Raw genomic sequence first — 22,533 nt, forward strand, 5'->3', positions numbered from 1 at the left:
TCTGCTGGTGCTCCCGGCACATTATTTGCTTTATTACTTTTCTGAGAAACAATCCACAATGGAGCAATGAAAATACATTGCCAACTACTCTTAAATTTATGATCCATTTACTGTGCACCGTGGACTCAGGACGTCTGTGGAGAAAAGCTCCAACGTCACACATAATGGTGTGTTTAACATGAGACAGAACAGATTGAAATGCAGTGTGTGATACTGGGCATACAGCAGACTGGAAGGTCCTGCACAGTATGGATGAAGTTATTTATTTTTTAAGTGTAAATTTAAGCTCCTGTAGGCTTAGCTTAACAGTAAAAATTCTTTCATGTGGAATTCATAAAATGCACTTTTATTCAATTAAGTACATTCCCAGCCTTACTTGGACTTGACCAGTAGTTTCTATTGGCTAATATTAGCCGACTTCCCGTAAATATTGCTGTAGAATTGACAATACTGTGTCAGTCTGTTGACTTTATGACTTTTCTTTACTCATGCTACTATTACACTACTTTTCCACAGGCTCGGAATTTTCTCTTCCCAGAACATTCTAGGTTCAAACCTGCTTTTTGTGTGACGTTTGCATTTTTTCCTTGTACTTGCATGGGTTTTCTTGTATATTTCATGTCCAAAAGACGTGTGGTAGGCTAATTGGCAACCCTAAACTGGCTGTAGGTGTGAGTGTGAGCATGCATGTGTCCAGGGCACACCCTACCTCTTGCGCAATTTCAACTGCAACCTTCTGCAGGATTAAGTGGGAAAAGCCAACACATGGATGAATGTAACTGCCACTTGTGACTGCTGGTCAGCAAAATGCACATAGGATAGCTGTAGCTCCTTAAGGATGGAGCATGTCATTCTAAATCAACACACTTGTCGTCAAACTCAGCAAATACCTCCTCACTGCTGGCTGTCCATTTGGTGTGTGTACACAGTCCCGACTCTGTAAATAGAAGACGAACAAAGTGACTCATACTGAGTCACGCAACACAATTCCAACATGTCCTGAGAACGTTTGTGTTCATGCACAGGACAGAAGGAAAGGGAGGGAGATGGGGGGAAAGGAGGCAGTTGGAGTGTGAAAGCTGATAAACCTGGCACATGCTAACTGTATAGTCATGCGAACTTGCTTGATATCAATTAGTTTTCTTAAAAATGACAGAGTCCACCTTTAAAAGATCATAAGTTACTGCCACAGATCTACTAGTTCTCAATGCAGCTGCATTAAAGCCCGTAATGGATTGTACTTTATTCTGAGTACTGATGTTTTCCTCTGAATGACCTTTGGCTCTCTGTGCTGACACTCACAACTTTAAAAGCTTTACATCACCAGAAACTGGGTCGTTATGTACGTCATGTATCGCTAAAACGGTACTCAAGTTTCATGGTTTGAACGCCTGACTAATGACAGCAAAGCAGAACAGCACTCCATTTTATAAATTTCTGGGAGGGTGCAAATGCTTCGTGGTGTTCATTCCACTAATGTCATCGTCACTGAATACATGTAAGGTGATTCCTGTCATTTCCTTCATTCCTGGCATTCCTGCCTGATGTTTTTAACTTTGGAATTCACTTTGTCATCAGTGTTCAAGGTATCAAGCCAGAACCGACCAGAGCTCAGTCACGTTCCAGGATGAGAAATTTGCTCAGCAATTTGTCCTGGAAGAGTTGATTTTATGTGATTTTTTTTGTGCATTCTTCAGCTTTACCCTAATTTTTTTTACACGTTATGCATTTAATCTGTCTCTGGGATAATGTATCCTGAAGTCATTCAGTCATTTTATTTGCTAGAGTTAAAAATTAAACTAGTAGAAGGTATTGCTAGAAGACTTTGTAAATGAATGGAATTATTTGCATTGATAAAAGAAAAACACTTGAGGTTGTACTTCAGTTGCTGGTGGCCTCATGTAGGAGGAGGAGAATCTGACCCCGGGTCAGACTATATATGAACTTTGTGTCCAGCCACTGACTGCTGTTTACGAACATACTTCATGGTTGAATGCAAACAATAGCAAAGAGACATTGTGCAAGATGTATTTCACCCACTGTGTAATTGGCTGTCTCATTATACCAACTTTACAGAGCAAGACAGGTTGCAGAAAAATACTGCAGCTGTCTGGAGGATTTCTTACAGCTTTGTAGTCTTCTTATATTTACTAGTATATGAAGATTGCAAGGCAAATAAGGGATGCCCCGTCATATCGACTTAATTTAAACTGCTCCCTGCAGGTTTTCAGTTGTGATTGCGTAAAGCAGACAGACGTTTACAGTGTGGTTTTAGCTGTGGCGGGTTCTCCGGGGATGTGCTCAGCTCTAAATCCTGTTTACGACTTCACTTCACTTTGAGAAAATCCATTCAGCCACGATGTCTCCAAGAATCCCCTGAAGCATATAAGGGTACTTGGACTATTAGACTGATTCTAGTCTTTTTTCCTGCTCTACTTTTCTTAGTTAGAAAATCACCTCTAAGAGGAACCATTTCAATAATTACATGGTGGCTTCACATTTAAAGCCATTCAAACTTTTGAAAATTTGTGATTCTCCAACTTTGTCTTGATAGTATCAGAATGAGGAGTAAATACCTGTAAAAATGTCAGCGACTCAATCCATGACTGTTGAGGGGATTAGTTGCTCATGTAAGAGATCTGGCATTAAGGGTTGTGAATACCTCCGAGTCATTTAGCCTTGTCAATCTTTTGGATATGCACAGGATCTAGAAGGGATTGTGATAAACAGCTGGTGAAAAGTCTCAGCAGAGATCCAATCTCTGTTCTGTGTACTCATCTGTAACTCAGCTTGCACCTTGAGCCACTTGTTGGCTGCACATGGAAGGTCTTCAAAATGCATATCCTAAGGCTAGGTCTTTTGAGACATGAGGTCAGCCAGGATTAATGCTCAGAGACAAAACATTCCTACAGAGGGCTGGGCTCTTTCAATCAAGAAAAGCCATCGACAACCAAGACATACTCCAAAACAGAAACATGTTTATGTTTTTCTAACTCACAGTCAATGTCCACATACAGCTAAGAGAAAACGGAGCCAGTGCTTGGTTTGAATTACAGCCAAAGCCATACTGAGCTGAAATGTATACGCCTCACTGGGCTGCTTATTGTTGATGTACATGCAGATACTCTAAAAGACAGCTTTTGTTAAAAGCCATGATCTTGAGAGCATCCAGGACCTTGCGGCATCCCAAATCCCTCTCTGTGACTACATGTCATTTCTCGCCTGCTGAAAGCCAAATAAAGCACTGAGAAAGCTCGGTGTAGGCACATTGTTTCACAAGCTTAGAAGAAGCTCCACAGCTGGCCCTTTATTCTTAGATGAAATATAAATCTAAACCTGTGGACAAGTGGGTTGTTTTGATGATTCTTAACACACGTGTTCATACACACAGACGCCCAACTGCACGTGTGCACTCAGAAAGTCATTAAGCGAACGCAGTCACATGCAAAGATACCCTGTATAATGTCTGTCTGTAGACTGCCACAGTGCCAGCATGTGAAATACATTAACAGAAGACATGTCTGAGCCTGGGCTTAATTCGAGCGACGAGGCTGATGTGATGTGCGGAATGTCAGCTTTAGTTACCTGTATTTACACACATGTTGAATTTTTCTAACCGTGAAGCTCAAGCGCGGCATTGAAATATTTCTTCAAGCTGCATCCTGTTGGCAAACCTCATTTTAAAGGCTTCTGTCTGATTTGTTGACTCTCTTATTGCTCTCATTTATATTTTGGAAGGTTCACCAGATCATGAGCAAGAAAAAAAAATTGACAGAAAGTTCATGTTTTTAACTTAGAAATAAATAAATAAATAAATTCCATGGCATGGTGGTTTTTTTTATTAACGTGGAAGTGTAAAATACAAGTATCTTTGCACTGAAATACACACTGTGGAGACATTTCAATTAATTTGCGGAAAAGAGGCACAATATGGGACCTTTAAAGCCCATCTCTGATAGAGAGACAAAGAGGTTTTAGTCGAGTTATAAATTTTGTCTTTTCTGGTCAGATGATTAGCTGCTTGGGTGATTAATATTAAAAGCCTTTAAAATATCTTAATCTTAAGCAAACTATCTTGCAACCTCTGCTATGTCAGTGGAAATGCCCTCATGCATTTGCACATGTAAAGTTAATTATACACCTAAAACTAAACTAAAAGTTGTTTTTGGGAGTGCCATGGTTTACTAAATATAAATGTGTTAGACTTTTCCACTAGACAACAAACAGAGACATGAATGGAAACTCGACTTTTCTATAAATATCTGTCTTCAAGAACCCTCAGTTACAAAACCTAGTGTCATTTACAAGGTTGTGCAGTCTGACAGAGGCAAAATACATGTTTTCGTCTGGTACGTATTGTACAGCCAACCTTACTGATATAAAACATGATGACAGCATCTCGCCTCATAGATCAAAAGTTTAAATACCTGACTTTGAAGGGCATTATGTTGAGCTTGCTTTCTATTTAAACTGAACACGTGTGCTGTTGACTTTACTCAGCTGGCAGTATCACAGGTGGATAGCTAGGAATTATTCTGCATTACACGGTAAACAGTGTTCACAACTGCTTCCATCATGAGGAATTGTTGACTATTAAACTGTTTTGACTTCATGAGGGATTTCTGCATCTGTGGGGGCCAGCAGATGTTTTTCGCTCAGTCCAGGAGTCTCAGACCACAGCTATATAAAGACGACATAATTACTGGACCAGTCTGTGCACAGACCGCCATGACTTTTCTCTGTCGCACACACACGTGCACACAAGCAAGCCACTCATAGTTTAAGCAAAGACCCACATATGGCTCAAAAACTTGCCGTTTACAAAGTTTAAAGGATTAGCTTATAGAGATTTTGGTTGTCTGTACGGTAAATAGTACACAAACTGGAACAAGCAAAGCTAACTGTTTGCCCCTTTTCCAGTTTTATGCAAAGCCAAATTTAGCATCTGTGGGTGGGAGCTTTACAATTTTCTTTCTTTAAAACGTGTGGGACACAGTTATTGTATGATTTATATATTTTGCTAATGTTTTCATTGCAATTATATTCTTGCTTATTTTGAAGTTACTCTAATCATTGCACTTTAACTTTCATTTTCCTGTAAATGCAGTCAGAATGTTTATACAGCAGTTTGCAGTCTATTATAAGGCCACAAGCTGCAAAAGGACTGATGTGATATTCGGAAAATGTTCCCACACTAGGAGTCTGCTATGGAGGAACATTTTTTTATGCATCACCTCAGCAGTTTTTGGTCGCCTCAAGGTGTTGTAAACTCATTCTCCCATTCTAAGGAGGATTACCGACTCCACTTGACTTTGAAGCTCTGAAATTTCCAAAACACGGTTTGACTTCAAGGCTTCTCTGTGAGTTGAGGGGATTTTAATGAGGGGATTTTCAGTTTGACCAGCTATGCAAGACTCGAGTCGTAGATGGTCAGCTCCTGTTCAGGCCGTCTGTCACACTTTTCATACCTGCTGTCCGCCTCTTTCTCCTGGGACACATACTGCACAGTGCTGAGGGGGTGCTGTGATTTAGTCTTGCACATGTGCAGAGATGTGATGCACATTAGGGTTTGCAAATGGAGACTTTAAGACTCCCTCTGGTGAAAGCAAAGTTTTTGTCCTTGCTAACGTGTCCATATGGTATTTTTTTTAAAGACAGAAGCAGTCAGTGCTATGGCACAGCATTTCCACCATGAAACGGCAGTGTGGTGATGATTGTCTCGAAAATGCAGATTCAGACTCACCAGGATTCACACATAACTTCTCCTGAATTGGTTTCCAGTTCAAACATGTATGGCTGAATTACTCCAACATTGCATCTGTTAGCTTTTGTGCACAGTGTTTGAGCAGATTTGTACACAATCCAGTCAAAAGTTTAGACACACCTTCTCATTTAATGGTTTTTATTTAATTATTTTATACATTTTAGATTAATACTGAAGACATTAAAATTGTAGAAGAATACATATGGAATTATGTTGTAAACAAAAAAGTGTTAATCTTCAGTATTCATTTACAATGTAAAAAATAATACCAATCAATAAAAAGCACTGAATGAGAAGGTGTGTCCAAACCTTTGACTGGTAGTGTAGGTGAGCTGGAGAGCTGGAGCTGCAGCGAACAGGGAGAGGCTGGAGGACAGAGATGTAGGGACTTCATAGATCTCCATATCCTAGAGGAAGCAATGATGTAGAGGTATATCTAATTTATTTTAAGTACCAATTCATGCTTTACGCCTCTGTGAGCGCAGGCTGATAAGCAGACAGCACACAGATACAGAGCTCTGTTCATTCTACAATAGAGCCATCAGTATGCACAAACTCAACACAGAAAAAGCCACGATGAATTCAGTGATTTTTACAGGATGCAGCAGCTATTGACAGACTGGGCTGCAGTACTGTGTTAACGGTTACATCAGTGTGTGGAAAGTATGAATTGACATTAAGGAAAAAGTATTACCTTCATGGTAAAAAAACAAATAAATAAATGTACCCCTTTGACACACATAAATAAGTTTTAAACAGTTTAATGAATGACTGGAGAGAGACTTTAATGCACTATTGAAATGAGTGACTGAAACATGCCTGCATAGTTTTCACGAATACTACAACCACCTTAGCTTAGCATTACCACTGCTTCACCTACTACTACTTCTAAATGTTACTACTTCTTTATTTGTTTAATTTGATGACACAGCTGAACTTTGAACAGAATCAGGGTAGTCGTTTCCCCTGTTTTCCATCTTTATATTAAATAAACTAATCACCTTTTCACTTTAAAGATGAGAGAGTGGTGCCAATTTTCTCATGTAACTCTCAGAAAAAAGTTAGTATTCATATTATGCAAAACGTAAACATACTGTATATATTTGCAAATGTTTGATTTGTGTTTGGATCGCAGAAGAGGAAGCAATAAAAAGCTAAGCCAGAGTTGTTACTTATCAGATATCTAAGTTGCTAAAGTCTTTATTTCTGTCATCAATCTCTGGGTTAAGCCTTTGTCTTAAGCGACCACTTTAGACTTCAACCGTCTCATTAAACACTGAATTCAAGTCAGCTGACAAAATTAGCCTCATATCCTCTCTGTGTGAAAGCAGAGCAGCTTCGCCTAACGCCTGGCTTTCATTATGACACATCTCTGTTAAATGCACCACAACAGACAAAAGAACACAGACTGCTGGCACGGACCACATGTTTACCTAACATCACCTAATGGTGCACGCTTTGCATCCACGTAAGGCCTTGCAGTTAACATTAACTACTGCTATTTCATCGGCCCAGAAAATGGAGGACAGATGCAGACATGAGAGCGTGAATGATGTGTGGTTTGAAACTTTTCTTTCCTTCCACTGTATTGTTTCAGCGGAGGATGGCCGAGCTTTTAGGGCGTGAGAAAAGGAGCCCATTTGTGACTAACAGATGGGGAAAAGTTAGAGAATTAAAAGGAGAAGGAAAGAGACAGACTGAGAAAGTGAGTAATACACAGGAAATTTGCACTGCTTAAAAATATTTCAAAACAAAATCCTTGAATGAATGACACAAAAACTTGCTTTCAATGTATTTTTCATTTCTTGTCTATTGAACTGATTTGTTACCGATCATCTCATTTTTAAATATGTCTGTCTTTCTTACTCTCTGTCATTTTAGTCACTTCTAAATAACATAGAGCATAAATTACATCTTACCAATGTTAGCTTGTTTGTTAATGCACATCTATTAAAGATGCACACACACTGATTTACTTGTCTTTCTTTCACATGTATCAAAATGGATATTAATTCTGCTAAAATTATTTACTGGACTGACAATACTGCTCCCATAATTCCTTCAAAGAGGTTTTGAGCCAAAACTGGCTCTTTGTCATGTATAAATGACTCAAACTGAGTATTTTAACCGAACTGTGCGACTTATCCAGTTGCAGTACACATTTAAGTCTGAGTCTAATTTATTTTGCAGTGGAAGCTCCATACAGATGAGTATTGTACAAAGACCAAAGGAACTGAAGAAGGTGATTGAAACAGAAAAAGGTTGCATTTCAAATGAGATTTAGTCCCAGAGTGGAGTTCTAGTTTGTATAACAAAAACGTAAAAGCATAAAAAAATTCACAGATAAAGTACCAATGGAAGTTAACACGAAGGAAGCAAAAGCAAAGAAACGATGCTGAATCTTAGATGACATAGAATACAGTAGGTTATAGGGAACACAAACTTGAGAACTATTGCAATGAACTGCAGCTGAATGGAAATGGGCTGAAATATGGGGAAAACAGGAGAAGAGCCAAACAAAGAGACAGAGATGGAAAAGTCAAGAGGGAGAGAAATTGAGCTTGAGAGAAAGAAAGCGATAGAAGAGAGAGAGAGTGAGCACATTGTGTTGTGGAGGAGTCGGGTCGTCCCGGTCAGAGCAGAGAGGGAAGTGCTGCTCAGATCAGCTCGCTGGCTGTCAGCTCTCTGACAGGGATTAGAGGGCTGCCTGTAAATAATAGGGGTTCAGACCTGGGGCACCTTACTCTTTGACAAAGTGCTCATTTCTCATCCATCACTCTTTCCTTCTCTCTGTTGCCTTCAGGGCCAAATTCTCACCGCTCATTCTGACTGATGTTTTCATCAGCAGACCAGTAGCAATGTGTTAGTATTAGAGGCGCAGCACAAAAAGACATTTTCCATACGGCTGAATAGCAGCATAAGTGGAATTCTTTCGGTCCTCATCTGCATCATCTCAAAGAGAAACATTGAAATATAGAGGAAAATGGAAGGAAAGCAAAGTAGCAAGCTGTTAGATAAATGACATCATTGATTTAGGTGGAACATCTGGAGTCCAGACACAGTCGGTCCCTGCCTGAAAATAGTTACAGTAGGTAGGCAACCTGAGGACTGTATTTATTTACCACTGGTCATTTCTACATTTGCTCTTTTTCTTGAAACCTACTGTTTGAGGGAGCAGCAGTTTGACTGCTCAAAAATGAATTAAGAGCAGATGAGACAGGATCCGTGTGTGCAGCTCTTTGGGGCTTGATTGGAAAGTATCCCAAATGAAGAGCAATGAAACTCATTAAAGCAACAAATAGATATTGAAATGCAAACTATAAATACAATATAGTAAACTGCCTCAGCTTGACACTCTGACAATTCCTCTTTTGGTACTGCACATCAAAGAAAATCCACAGGACCACTCAGTTAAGTCAAACTGTTTACTTAAACTCACACATAGCAACAACAAGAACAAAAAAATTCTGTACAGAAACTATTGTCATTTTCCAAACTTTCCAAAATAAGAGAAAAACACAAGTCAGAAAAAAACTGTGTGGTTCTACTCTCTGTTTGCTAATTGGCCACACCTTTTATCCACCTGGATCAAAATGCAATTAAACTTTGCCTTAAAGATTCTCACATATTGCGAAATTATGTAATATATGTATTTTCTAAACATTTCAAGTCATCCACAAGCCTTAAATGCAAGACATAAGTATTAAATTACTGTATCACCATAATAATTAACTATATAGACTGTGTAAAATAATTCAGATTACTATTGTTTTACTATGAACTTAAATTATTGTATTCTAATTGTTAAACACTAACTTGAATGCATTTACGGTCCATGTACGGATCTGGTAATTGGATTTTCCGTTCTGAAACGGGTATTGAAAAACAAAAAACGAGTGGTTATTTTATTTTCGTTTTAAAATACAAAAATTAAAATTGAAATACAAGGCGTTTGTCCTTTTCATGATCAAAAAGGGATATACGATTTTTTAAAAAATGCTTTGATTTTCGTTTTATATTTAGAATAACAAGAAACTATAATCAGTAAGAGACAGAAACGAAAAAAGGTCCGTTTTTTCATTTTCTGAGACCGGAAGTGGTCATCAGCAAGTGTGGAGCCAAACAGAGTACGGTGCATAGACTGTACATACATTTTTTTTTGTGTGAGTTTTCGTGGTCAAAATGAGAGATCAGGTGGCCGATCTTAAAATAAATCAATACTGATTTTTTTTATAGAGCGTTAAAGTTTTGGGAAGCCAGGGGGCGGGACTACTTGATTGACAGTCTGGTCTGGAATGATTGACAGGTCCTATGGAGGAGGAAGCAGAGACTCTCTTCTCCTCGTTTGGATTAATTCTGATATAATAACTGTTGGTTTATTTATCGGTGGAGCAGCAGAACATTTTCCACAGACAGTTTTCCTGCCCGTTGGCTTGTTTTAACCAGTTTTCTTCCTTCGGCTGATTCTACCAGCAGACACTGAAAGGACTCTGATAGTTCGGTAAGTAATTGCTTATTTTCGTATCGGTGCCGCTTTTAATGCACTTTATATGCAGCTTTACTGTCTGATATAATGTGTGCCATGCACTCCAGATGTTGGTGGAGTTTGTTTCAGTGTGTGTTGACCAGAGAAGAAAGTTAGCATAGTAAATATTAGCTTTAATGTTAGCGATGCTAACCGAGTTAGCTGCTCAGTCGTTTCCTGTAAACAGCTTAAGTGTGTTGTGTTCCTGTAATGTGGTTCATTAACTTCATAAAACTGTGGCTGGTTGACATTAATGTAACGTTCAGGAAACTTAAATGTGATTAAAACAGTAACGTTAATGTTCTAGTTGTCAGTAATCAGCTTTAATTTGACACTAAAACAGACTCTGATAGTTTTAAATGACATCAGTTTCATTAATTTGTTGAAAATTGTCTCATTTGTTGTTGTGATGTTGCTGCTGATTCATTAAAACCAGATGATCCGTGTTGAAGATACGTTTAGTTCTAGTATCAGAAGTACAAGAAGGAAAATGGAAGTTTAGTTCTTCTACATCAAACATTTCAGGAGTAAAATAACTAAATGAGTCTTTATGCCTCAAACTTTATTTTTACAATAAAGAAATAATGAAATAATCACAGATAATAAAAATATAAATAGCAGAGAAAACCTGAGAGAATAATTTCCTGAAAAGTCTGTGAAGGAAAAGCAGCTTTTTATCCTGAAAGATCAGAATCAGCTCCAACATCTGCATCTGACAGCATCAAGTCAACCAGAAAGAAAAGAAAAAAGAGAATGACTTCTTTCTGATCACATCTGTTCCGCTGCTTACAGTCTGCTGCTGCTCACATTCTTCACATTTATAGTCCACTTTTAAAAGCTCAGCAGACAGGTGCTCTGCTTTGGAGTGTGACGATGTCGTCGGTGATGTGGAGAGTGAAATTTCCGTTTCACCCACAGCGTGCTTTAGGGCAGCCAGGTCGAACTTGATGTTTGAAATACTGACCGACAGCTCAGATTTAACTGTCTGTAGTTCCGTTTTGATGGGTGTTAAACTTTCACTCAAAGCCGCCAGGAGCTGGGTCTTTAAAATAACCGCCGTCTCGTTACAGAGTGAAAGTAGCAGTTCCTCCTTAAGGTCAGAGATTGCAGCATCTGAGGGCCTCTTCAAAAGAAGACGTAGTTGATGAAGGCGTTCTGGAGCAGGACCAGAAAGACCACGACCAAGCAGCCTCTAGATCTTAGGCAGCGTCTCCCTCAGGTGGGTGTCAATGGTGTTCAAGGTCAGGTCTGTGGTAATCCCGTCAAAAAACAAAACAGAAAAAAATCTAGATTATAAATCAACATGTAACCAAAGCACTCTGTGTATAACGCTATAGTATAGGATGTAGTTCAGAAAATGTCAGTATGAGTATAGTATACTTTTCAAGAATAACATACTATGGCCTGTAGTTCATAGTATAGCATGTCAGCAAAAAAACCCAACTGATTATTATGTGGTTCAAAAAGTGCAAAATGATAGGATGTTGCCTAAAATTGTCATGTATGATATGTGGTTTAAAAAATGTCATAGTGCAGTATATTCAAAATAAATATGTTTTTCAAGAAAACATCAGAGTATATGTCATCTAAAAAATGCCATAGAATAATATTTCATTGCACAGGTAAAATTATAGTAATTCTTAAAACTGTTCAAATTCTTATATGTCGCAAAAAACAAAAAAAACTAAAACAAAAAAAAACGTCATAGTAATATGTAAATTTAAAAAGCCTTTAGTATAGAGTGTCGGCCAACAAACGTCATAGTATAGCATGTCGTCCAAAAATGATCATGGTATAGCATGTCGCTCTAAAAACGTCATAGTACAGCATGTCGCTCTAAAAACGTCAGTACAGCATGTCACACTAAAAACGTCATAGTATAGCATGTCGCTCTAAAAACAGTATATCCTTTGGTCCAAAAAACATCATGGTATAGCATGTCGCTCTAAAAACGTCATAGTATAGCATATCACTCAAAAAACGTCATAGTATAGCATGTCGTCCAAAAAAAGTTATCGTATAGCATGTCACTCTTGAAACGTCACAGTATAGCATGTCGCTCTAAAAACGTCATAGTATAGCATGTCGCTCTAAAAACGTCACAGTATAGCATGTCGCTCTAAAAATGTCATAGTATAGCATGTCGTTCTAAAAAACGTCATAGTATAGCATGTCGCTCTAAAAACGTCATAGTATAGCATGTCGCTCTAAAAACGTCATAGTGTAGCCTTTAGTCCAAAAAAACGTCATAGTATAGCATGCTGTCCAAAGAACATCGTAATATAGCATGTCGTTCTTAAAACGTCATAGTATAGCATGTTGCTCTAAAAACATGATAGTATAGCATGTCGCTCTAAGAACGTCATAGTATAGCATGTCGCTCTAAAAACATGATAGTATAGCATGTCACTCTACAAATGTCATGTAGAAAAAAAATGCAATTTTTCAACATGTTGTAAAAACGTGCCATATGATGAAATAATGTAAAGGAGGCCGTGAAAAACACTATGGTAAAGTTTCCTTTGAAAAAAAAATCATCATGAATTTTGGCGCAAAAAAACGCCATAGTAAACTATGTCGAAAAAAAAATGTGATTTTTCAACGTGTTGTAAAAACGTGCCATATGATGAAATAATGTAAAGCAGGCCGTGAAAAACACTCCAGAAAGGTTTTCTTTGAAAAAATAATCATCATGAATTTTGGCACAAAAAAATGCCATAGTATACTATGTCGAAAAAAAATGCGATTTTCAACATGTAAAAACGTGCCATACAATGAAATAATGTAAAGGAGGCCGTGAAAAACACTCAGAAAGGTTTTCTTTGAAAAAAAAAATTCATCATGAATTTTGGCACAAAAAAACGCCATAGTATACTATGTCGAAAAAAAATGCGATTTTTCAACATGTTGTAAAAACGTGCCATATGATGAAATAATGTAAAGGAGGCTGTGAAAAACACTATGGTAAGGTTTTTAAAAAAATAAATAAATCATGAATTTTGGTGCAAGAAAACCCCATAGTATACTATGTCGAAGAAAAGATGCAATTTTTCAACATGTTGCGAAAACGTGCCATATGATGAAATAATGTAGCAGCAATTAGAGCATGTCGCTCTAAAAACGTCATTGTATAGCATGTTGTCCAAAAAACGTCATAGTATAGCATGTCACTCTAAGAATGTCATAGTATAGCATGTGGCTCTAAAAACATCATTGTATAGCATGTCTCTCTATAAACGTCATAGTATAGCCTTTGGTCCACAAAACGTTGTTTTGTCCTGGCTGTCTGAAGTAGGTGAGGAGCAACACCAAAACAGTCCAAACGCTGGTTTCCAGAGGGTTAGACGAGTATTTATTTGAAAGAGGAAGTTTACAACAACACAACATGTGAGGGGTTAAAAACAAATGGGTGTTAGTAAAATAAAAATAAATAAACAGAAGTAAATGTGAACTTCATGTTGACATTGATGGGCATTCCAACCAGGAACAAAGTAAAAGATAATCAATACGAAAACAAACCTCTTCCTGTTCACCTCTTCAAGCCCAAAAACACACCACGGTAGCACCCTAAACTAAAACTACCAATGGGTTCCCTGTTTTCCTTTCTGAACAATTCAAAGGTCCCTCTCTATCTCCCCAGACATCCACCAACCACTGGAACACATCTCCAAAGTTCTGCCGGTCCAGCTCAGCTTCCCCTCAGAAGAAGTTCCACCACCTGCCAGATGAAGGAGCCTTTTGAGAGTCAGCTGGCATCATGATTGGACTGTACTTTGGTCTGTTCCAATCCAGCTTCAGCTCCAGAGACGGCAGGCGGGACGAGTCAACGGAGGCCGGGTGGACGAAGGCATGCAGCTGAGTACAATCCAGAAAACAACAGAGGAGGAGTGCAGGGCCAGAACAGAGTAGCATGGTATGTCTCTTAGAAAACATCTTAGTATAGCCTTTGGTATGAAAAAATGCCATCATTTACATCATAGATTGTACAAATAAGTCAAAGGAAAGAGACATACATTGTAGAATTGTAGTAATTGTGGGCTGACTGATTTACTGATTATCAGTATTTTATTTTTTACTGATTTACGGTAATAAATACATTTAAAAATGGCACTACTTTGGCTCTGAACCTTAATCTACCTGTGGTCGCTCTGTCTTCCGGAGTGATTTGATTGGTTGTACGTCACAAATAAAACTCCTTTAACTTAACATCTGTAAACAAAACAAGAACGTATCAACAAAGTTTCCTGTTAGAGTTTGTGTTCTTCTAAGTTTAACTCCAAGATTTTAAATACTTTCATTTACTGCAAATGAATATCGACTCCAAATGTCTCACTAATAATCATTATCAGCCTTAAAAACCCACAAAACACCCCTCTATACTCGACCACACTTAGTACAGTCTGGTTCCCCCTTCTATAAATCTGCTTGGAATCTTCCACTTCCTGTTTGTCAAAGTGGCCTTCTACCTGGACAAGGTTTTGTTGGAGCTCATGCAACAAACATTTTGGGTAACTGCACTTTAATATGGATGGATGATACTGAATTAGAGTCTGTTTTCATGAGACTGAGTTAAGATGTGTAGCTGTCATTAAATAGTAAATTATTCCTCAGAATTCACAGAGAAAAGTCTGAAATGTTTGCTAGGTTAGCGTCCCACATGTTCTTTGGCTCAGCTAAAGCTAACTCTCTCCAACTTCTGGATCTCTTGAGTTGCTTGTTGTTAAAATATCTTGCTAGATTTCCTGAAGCTCAGAAAGTCTGAGATGTTTGTTCAGAATAAGCTCATTCTCAAGTCTTATCTGAACTGTCCTCTTTTGTTTTAACTTTCCCTAAACTTAGGACTTAATGACAGAGCAGCACATCCAGACTCAGTCTCATTTATGTAGCGATTAAACTTCAGTGTCATTCATTGATGTTAAAGTGCAGTTTTTCAAATGTTTGTTGCACATGCTCCCGACCAAACCAGTTCAGGTGGAAGACGATGTGAAGAGAAAGCTCCAGAGGATGAATATCACACATTTACGTTGGAAATAAATGTCCTTTAATAAGACATTGTCATGCAAAAGTTGGATTTCCCTTTAATGATGTTCAAATCTTTGTTGAATGTTTTGTTGATGTTGGTTTCTAAATGTTTTCTGACACTCGGCCCCAAAGATTAAAACCTTCTACGGCTCACAAGCTGCAACAATTCACACATTATCAACTATCTTTCTGACTAAACTAAGATAAAAAGTGAAAAACTGTCTGATTCCTGCATCATGAAATGAAATCTTTTTGGTTTTTATGACAGTAAACTGAATATGTTTGGGCTTGACATTTTATAAACCAAAACAAGAAATGAATTACTGGAGAAAACGATCAACAGATTAATGGTCAAAGAAAATGTGTTTTCCAACATATATGCCTGAATTACTCCAACATTACAAGATACATACAATTTTAATTCAATTTTATTTATATAACACCAATTACAGGTCAAATTGTCTCAAGATGCTTTATTTTTATATTTTTTGTTATATTTAAAATATGACAAAGTAAGAAATTTAAACCTCTTGACTAATCCAATTTATTATTTAGTTTTTTAGAGACTAATTGACAAAACTTTCTCCACTAAAACTAATAAACATGAGGTCAAATAGAAGGAAGAGTTTTAAATACTGCAGTCCCACGACGGCAAGAATAAAGTTTCTCAACAAAAACAAAATCTGCTGGTGGATTCCATTAAAATCCTAATAAATGATAATAAAGTGTGATACTAAAGGTTTGTGGTGCTAAAAATGTCAAAGTAAAGATATCAAGTTGAACATCTGGATGGAGGTTGATAAAAGTTGACCTCCCTTCATTTCTCTGGAGTGACTCCATGGATTTCATGGATGGTGGTTAAAGACCTGCTCTTCTAGTGGTCTTCCTTCTAGTCGCTGTAAAAAGTCAGTCCATCCTGGCCGACTTCAACACCTCTTCATGACAACTTGTTCTGCCTCCGACCTGGTGGAAACTCCAGAAACTCGGGAAAACCTGTCGAGACTCGCAGAACTCGTGGAGACTCGAAGAACTCGTGAGGCGGGGGAAGGTGTGGTGGGCGGTGGGGGGAGGTGGGGGAGTAGAGGGGGGAAGGCCGCCACCCACCTCCCCGCCTACTCTCCGCCCTGACTCCACCCAGACTCCGCCTTGGCTCCGCCTGTGTGGTCACTTGGAAACTACGATGACAAAGGGACGACGAAATTATGTCTTTTTTATCTGATCTGTAGCTCAGTGAGTTAAGGATTTGCCTATGGAGCTGCAGGTCGCTGGTTCAAGACCAGACACTTCTTAAATTTTCTCAAAATTCTGACAAAGACAAACAAAGAAAAAGGCCGGTGGTGGGTCTTGAACCTGCGACCCTCCGCTTGGGAGTCTGTCTTCTTATCCCCTGAGCTATTTGCTCAGATACTAATTCTTCTTTTTTTTGCGCATTTATCATCTATTTTTTGGCGTGTTCGAGTTTTTTTTTTACTTGAGTCTCGACTCGACCGTTTTTCTCAGGAGGTTGGACTTCAGCCTTTGTGCTGGAGGGTGGAACCCTCAATTCCAAGACTTTCCAAAGCCTCCAGACCTCCCGAGTCCTCAGGACCTGAGCTTTCACACAGTCTGAGGGCTGAAATTTTCTAAGTCCCACAGTAGTTCTCTGTTAGATTGAACTTTCAGACAGTCCAAGGACTGATATCTTCTAAGTTCCTGAGTAGTTCTCTGTTAGTTTGAACCTTTCGACAGTCTGAGGGCTGATATCTTCTAAGTTCCTGAGTACTTCCCTGTTAGTTTGAACCTTCAGACAGTCTGAGGACTGAAATTTTAAAAGTTTCTCAGTACTTCTCTGTTAGTTTGAACTTTCTGGTTAACAGAAGCCTTAAAACTTGTGACCATGAGTCTTGATTTCACATTTAGACCATCCATCTGAGTTCTTCTCAGACCTTCACCTGTGGGTTTTTTAGAAATCCTGAACAAACTTTGATTCTTTTCACTGAACAGTAAAGTTTGTGGAGATCAGAAGGTAACATTAGTTTGATCAATGCCTTCAACTATTAGTAGACTTTATCTGGAAAGCAGTTTTCTGAAATGAGTTCTTAGTAAATCTGTCCACAATCAAACCAAGAACATAGAAAGAGGAAATGTTTGAAGAAACAACTTTTCAAAGGTTTTATCTTTAGTTTGATTCTTCTTAAATGTTTAGTTTTGCTCTTTTCTCACCTTTTATTCTGTTCTAATGTCTGATCTGATTTCGAAATGTTTTGTCTTTTTAATGTTTAATTGTTGTTTTTTCAAATGTTTTATTGGCTTGTTTGAAAAATTTCCTTTTCTTTCCCAATGTTTATTTTTTTGATTAAATCTTTGTTAAGGTTTTTCTTTTTAAATGTTTTACCACCATTTAATGTTTAATTTTCTTTTTTAATGCTTCATTGTATTTTCTGTTTAATTCCTATTTAAAGTTTTATTGTCTTTAAGATTTAATTTTCTAATTAAACATTAAATTTTTTAATTAAATGTTTTGACTTTTAAAGGTTTAATAATCTAATTAAATGTTTTATATTTTTCTAAATGTGTAATATTCTTGTTTAATTGTATTTTTTAAATGTTTAATTATCTAAAATATTTCATCTTTAATGTTTAATATTTTTGTTAAAAAAATTTTGTTTAATTTCATAATTACATGTTTTGTATCTTCTGTTTAATTATCTAATTAAATATTTTGTCTAATATAATTTAATTGTATTTAATGTTTAATTTTCTTTTTAAAAGTTTTATTATATTAAATGTTTTTTTCCTTTGATTTAATTGCTTTTTTACTGTAGTTTATTTCTTTAATCTTTTTTTCTGTCAAGATTTTAACCCCAACCTTAAAAATGAAACAAACCCTTAAATCACAATGAAAATACTTCTGTTGTCACAATCATGAGTTAGTCAATTATTAACTTTATCAAGCTTTATTTGTTTAGCACCTTTCACACAGATGACACAACAAGCAAAGAGAAAAAAAAATGCTAAAACTATGATTAAAACTCAAAAACATTAAAAAAAAAAAAAAATTTTACATGGTAATAAAATATGTTGTGTCCAGGGGATGGAGAGAGTTTATTGAAGTCTTCTTGGGCTCACATGGTAAATCATTTAAAATATAAACTTGATATTCAGTCTAAGGAAACCGCAGAGCGACAGAAGAACCAACAATATCTCCTGTTTTCTCCTTTAATGAGTCGACTCTTCTTGTGCTTTCAGACCAAAGAACTACAGACTCTTCACAACCTGCTCAAACTCTTGGTACAGGACCTCACCACACGGGTCAAGAAGGTTTCCTTCTCATTTCTACTCTGAAGCTCACCTTCTCCTGCTCAAACTGCTGACAAATGTTTCTGCTGCTCTAAAGTCTGGTCTCCAGAACTTCCTAAAAACTCTCAAAGTCTCTTCTGCTGCAGGTTGCTTTGTAGAACTGTTCCAGAAAACCTCACTAAACCACATGGAGGGGCCTCAAGATAGTCGTCCAAATGAAACCATACAAAAACCAAACTAGCACAACCCAAACACTAAAGTCTCCTGCAGCCTACCAGAGAACCTCTGAGAACAGAGAATCAGGACAGGAACTCTTACCTTCTGGACAACCAACCTTGGTTCACAAACAAGAATACAGAATGTGTCTGACCAAAAACCTCTAAAGACTCACTACAGCCAAGATAAAGACACAACTCAGCTGCACCAAATCCACTAATCACTGCACACATTAGCACCATGTGCTAACTGTAGCTAAAGAATCACATTTACCAAGACAACTATCCAGTACAAAGCCCTAAAACACACCAAGAAACACATTAAAGTCTATTTTACTGCTGGAAGCTGCAAGCCAACACCTAAAGAACAAAATAAGCAACAGAGCCAAACCCTTCAGTGGTGAAGAGAAGCAGAGGAAATGTTTGTCTGCAGCTAAATAAAGCAGGAAGACACTGAGCTGCTCAGGTGTTCCTGATAACACCAAGCTGCTCAGGTGTTCCTGGTAACACCAAGCTGCCACCTGGACAGCCAATAGGAACACAGCTTACTGGAAGTCCAGAGGGCTGGGTTAATGAAGGAAATTTAGTTTAAAGTTGAAGCAGAAAGTTAACAAAGAAAGTTGAAAACCACCTTCTGATACCTGAAATCTCTGAGTTTTCACACAAAGAACACCTGAACATGTCAAACTGGTTCCATAGTAGAACCATCATTGTAAAAATGTCATAGTATGGTGTGTTGTTCAAAAAACATTAGGACCCAGCTGTCAGGGGACAAACATGTAAGAAACATGAGAACAGAGAGAACCCAACCAGTAGGTCACAGTTTATCATCCCCCAGTCATCTCCTGAAGTCCATATGGTGAGAGACATCAGTATCTGGTTGTTCATTTACCAGAGGATGCTTATAATCATGCTGATGTGGTCTGTACTCTACAGTATTTTAGTGACTCAATAAATGCCTAAGTTGTTTTTTTTTAAATGCTTTTTAGTTTTTAATAAACATTTAAGAGCCTATATGTAATCAATAAATGGCCTTTGCCTATCTTAAGAAAAATTCACTCAGAACTCTGATATGTTAACAGTACTAAATAAATCAATAAATACATGCATACACACATAAATAAGTTAATACATTAACTGTGTTAAGATAAGATTTAGATTTTATAAAAGTTGTTTATGTTTTTGCAGAATCCAGTATTGCACACTGGTTGGTCATTACATTTTGCTAGTTTGATTTCACTGTTTAAAATGATGCCACCTCTTTTCAGACAGAACCTGTGATAATAAAACAATACAAAATTTTTAGTTCCGTGTTAATAAAGCACTTAAAGCTTTAAGTATGGCTAAATGCTTTTTTCAGAATTAAATATATCACTCCTTAGGTGGTAGTGGCCCCAAGTTCAGTAAAGCTGGAAAGATATTCACAGATTCACACTTCCAGCATCAATAACTCGTTAGATATAGGTTGTCAAAACATAAACGGTGCCTCTTTCCCATTGTTGCAAGGCAGACAATGTGCTACAAGCCCAGTTTTATCAAAAGTAGCTGTCTTTCAAGCTACAGGAATAACATTGGTGTCTATGGAGTGAACAGGGTCCGTCTGCAATTTACAAAACTGCTGCAACAGTAAAGAGAGACAAATATTCAATAACTTCACTCTGATACATTGTAGTGTCACTAAAATCACTGCAGCCTTCAACTGGCTCCTGTTGACAAAGTGTTTTAACAGAAATGTAAATGCTGTAATTTGATTCTTTTAATGAACCATGTAACTTGAATGGATGTGATGCTGGTGTGACCACAGTGCACACATCTGATGTTGCTCACAGTGGTCCAAGGGACGCTCAGGGAGTTTGTGTTTGCTCAGACTCATGAAAAATTAGAGGGAACATTGATTAGCACCATGTGCTAACTGTGGCTAAAGAACCACATTTACCAAGACAACTATCCAGTACAAAGCCCTAAAACACACCAAGAAACACATTAAAGTCTATTTTACTGCTGGAAGCTGCAAGCCAACGCCTGAAGAACCAACTAAAGCAATGGAGCCAAACCCAGTTCAGTGGTGAAGAGAAGCAGAGGAAATGTTTGTCTGCAGCTAAATAAAGCAGGAAGACACTGAGCTCCTCAGGTGTTCCTGATAACACCAAGCAGCCACCTGGACAGCCAATAGGAACACAGCTTACTGGAAGTCCAGAGGGCTGGGTTAATGAAGGAAATTTAGTTTAAAGTTGAGGCAGAAAGTTAACAAAGAAAGTTGAAAACCACCTTCTGATACCTGAAATCTCTGAGTTTTCACACAAAGAACACCTGAACATGTTAAACTAGCTTCATAGTAGAACCATCATTGTAAAAACGTCATAGTATGGTGTGTTGCTCAAAAAACATTAGGACCCGGATGTCTAGGGTCGCCGAGGAGCAACACAAAAACAGGACAAACGCTGGTTTCCAGGGGGTTAGGCGGCTATTTATTTGAAAGAGTAAGTTTACAACAACACAACATGTGAGCAGAAAAATCACAGTCTGTCTTTAGTTCAGCTGAAAATATTAGTTTTTGTCTTTTTTATTGACCAAACTTTTCAAGAAGTAGATGAAGAATAATTCAAGCTCTCATGTAGAAGTCCAATTTATTTTGGATCCTTGTGGAGAGTTTAATCTTAGAGTTTGTAAAGCTGTTGAGTTTTTAGAGTCACATGGATTGTGTTAACATTTAATAACTGAGTCCTAAAATAAAATTACAGTTGTGGATTTCTGTCATTTCGTCTGGACTAAACAAATAACAGCAGCATAAATCTCAAATGTCATTATGAGGAGTCTGGATTGAGGTTTCTCACTTGATAATGATCAAAACATGAAATTTAGGTTGGTTTAAAGGAATAGTCCACCTTAAATCTTACATCTGTTCCTGTTAAATCTAGAATAGAATTCAAAATCCTTCTTCTGACATATAAAGCTCTTAACAACCAATCTCCATCATATCTTAAAGACCTGATAGTACCATATTATCCTAGCAGAACTCTTTGCTCTCAGACTGCAGGCTTACTTGTTGTTCCTAGAATCTCTAAAAGTAGAATGGGAGGCAGGGCCTTCAGTTATCAGGCGCCTCTCCTGTGGAACCAGCTCCCAGTTTGGATTCGGGAGGCGGACACCCTCTCTATTTTTAAGACCAGGCTTAAAACCATCCTTTTTGACAAAGCTTGTAGTTAGGGCTGACTGGGGGACCCTGACGGGGTGAGCTGGTGTTTTCATTTGCAAAACTGACTTCCCCTTTTGACATCCTTTAGTTTGCCCCTAGTTATGCTGCTATAGGCCTAGACTGCTGGGGAACCTCTCTTGATGCACTGAGCCCTTCTCTAACTACCTATGTATTTACTACATATACCATTATTGCATTACATTCACTCTGTTTCTTTCTGTGTCCTTTCTCTGAGTGTCCCTGGTCCCAGAGCTGGATGTGAGGTTGTTCTCCCACCAACTGGCCTAATCTCCACCTATGGGATGCTGCTGCTGACCTTCCTCCAGCCCACTGCTTCCAGCTGCCCATTTCCACCGATCTACTCTGCATTGCCCTTACTATACTTGATTTGCTCATCTACATATTTTTGAATTTACCACCAGATATATATGTAGTATATTTAATGTCAGAGCCGTACACCATAGCAGTAAACTATAATTAGTTTCCATGTCTGTTGTACTTTGCATGCATCATCTGCCTTATCATGCATGTA

At 37.9% G+C, this 22,533-nt stretch overlaps 1 long non-coding RNA gene across 2 annotated transcripts; it reads left to right on the plus strand.

The window, feature by feature from the left end:
* Window positions 1–6,706: 6,706 nt before the first annotated feature.
* LOC129350667 (uncharacterized) lies at window positions 6,707–21,132 on the plus strand. Of its 2 annotated transcripts, XR_008604142.1 has the most exons (4): window positions 6,707–10,265; window positions 11,360–11,508; window positions 13,930–14,202; window positions 18,540–21,132. It is a non-coding gene; the product is annotated as an uncharacterized LOC129350667 (long non-coding RNA). The 2 variants fall into 2 exon arrangements; XR_008604141.1 differs by lacking the exon at window positions 18,540–21,132 and having other exon boundaries at window positions 6,725–10,265; window positions 13,930–14,402.
* Window positions 21,133–22,533: the final 1,401 nt, after the last annotated feature.

This window comes from Amphiprion ocellaris, chromosome 15 (assembly GCF_022539595.1).
Source record: "Amphiprion ocellaris isolate individual 3 ecotype Okinawa chromosome 15, ASM2253959v1, whole genome shotgun sequence".
In the NCBI taxonomy this organism is placed as follows: Eukaryota; Metazoa; Chordata; class Actinopteri; family Pomacentridae; genus Amphiprion; species Amphiprion ocellaris.